The sequence below is a fragment of the Chondrus crispus genome, genomic scaffold (genome assembly GCF_000350225.1).
Source record: "Chondrus crispus Stackhouse genomic scaffold, scaffold_34, whole genome shotgun sequence".
Taxonomy (NCBI): Eukaryota; Rhodophyta; class Florideophyceae; order Gigartinales; family Gigartinaceae; genus Chondrus; species Chondrus crispus.
In genome coordinates this window covers 82,443-84,469 of record NW_005179250.1, presented here as the reverse complement: position 1 = coordinate 84,469, position 2,027 = coordinate 82,443, and positions in this window count along the sequence as shown.

Below are 2,027 nucleotides of genomic sequence, written 5' to 3'. Positions count from 1 at the left end.
GCAAAAATAAAGCGGCGCGCTCTACTCTGTCATCAATCACTTGGCGATCTGTCGTCCTTTGGCGTCCCAATGCCTTTTGCACGTTGTATATCGCGCGGAGATGTATCCGCGAACGTTCAGCATCAGCTCCCAAGATTGCGTCCCTCCCCTCAAAGTAAATTTTTGCGTGCTCCGCCACTTTCTTCAGGCAGAAAACTTTCGTCATGACAGTTGTACATACAGTACGAATGCGGTAGTGCGAAACTAGTAGTTCTACTGTGCTCCGGTCGCAAATAGTCGTGAAGAGCACGCCGGACTCCCACATCGATTCAACCTCAACCTTTTGACACATGACGGCCAAGCGCAGCAGCTGCCCTGCATGCACACTTGCTTTCAGGAACCATTCTTACCGCCTCCTGCAATTTTTGGCTCATACTCCAAATGGAATATTTCAGCGAGGTCGTCATTATTTTTTTCAGAGACTGGCACTGATTTGTAGGCGGGACGGCCTTGTCCAACTACTGTCTGTGTCTGGAGGGTGGCTTCCTGCGATGAGAAGAAATTCGGATCACACCGTACCAGGCTGTGGAGAGTGCAAGCCCAGGCATCTTCAGTTGACAAATCTAAAGCTCCAATTGTTCCTGACATGGGTGCGCCCTTTCTACGGCGATTGCGGCCTCCACTGACACCGACGGGTCGCATTTGAGGACGCACGCGCGAGACTCTTGCGGCCAAGACATCTGAATGTTTCCTCTGAACCGCCTCTATGTCAATTCGTGCCGTTTTGAACCGGGGGGGGCCTTTCTGCGTGTTGTCATCGTCATTTTCGGAACACACCGGGCTGTCGTCCGCAAATAAGGGAGGGGGGGAATGGTGGCTGCACTGTGACGCAGGGCTTCTGGCTGGAGAGGTGTGACTGGAGAACACAGGTCCGGTTGACAGGAGCTCTGTGCGTGGAGTGTAACGTCCTCTGCCGTGCGTTCCACACGGTTTTTGTTTGTGGCTTTTTTTGCCTTTTTGTTTTTTTGCGAAGCTTTTTCCCTTCGGATGTGAGCTGGGCACTTTCCGATCCATTCGCAGCCTCTCTTTTGCGACCCATGTTCAAGTAATGTGCGGGATGATGGGAAAAAAGTTGGTGTGGAGACGGGCCGGAAAGTGGATCAGGGGGTGTGAGGGGGTGGTGGTGGTGGTGGAACGGCGTTAAAGTACAAAGGATAAGGAGCTGCAAGTGGTAGGGCATATAGAGTACACGCGGGATTAATGCAGTGAAAGGCCGCAGAGCTGGTCGGGGTCGCCAGGGAAAAGGGCGGGCATTTTTGAAAGCAGTGGGATTGTGCACCCACAGCAGTCTCAGAAGTCACCCAGCCACCGTCATGCTACAGATACACTACTTGTAGTGAGAAAATAAAGCAGCACGCGACTTGTTGCCGCGATGGAGCCAGCAGATGCCACGCTTGTAAACTTTGATCGCTCATCGTCGTGGCCGCACGAGCTGGCCACCGTAACATTAGTACGTGATCCGTATGATCTGTCTTTACCCGACGGTACACTACTCCCATTCCCAGCCGTGTAGCGCCACCAGATCATCAGAAACGGTATTCCATTAACCGTTACACACAGAGAAAATGCGATACTGTGTGGCGATGGGTGAACAAATTTCACCCATCGCTTATGATCAAGCATCGCTTGAGTACTGTAAAGGGGACAACGACAAAACATTATTATGAAAAAGGTACTCTTTCGCGGAGTGGGGGTTGTTTTCCGTCAAATCGGATGGGTTGAGGTCGGATGAGGTCGAGCAGACAGGAAATGACTGGCGAGTAGCGCGATTGAGGATAGAGCTGGCGCCGCGAAAGGAGTGCGAGCAGCTACAGGGTACGTGTATTTACTCGTGGTCTAACGAGAACAAATGTCACCCATCGTTTATGATCAAGCAACTTGCTGGATCATAAACGACGAGTGAATGATTGAACGCTTGACTAAAGGGGACAACGACGAAACAATATCATAGAGAAGGCACTCCTTCGCAGAGGGGGGGAGGGGGCTTT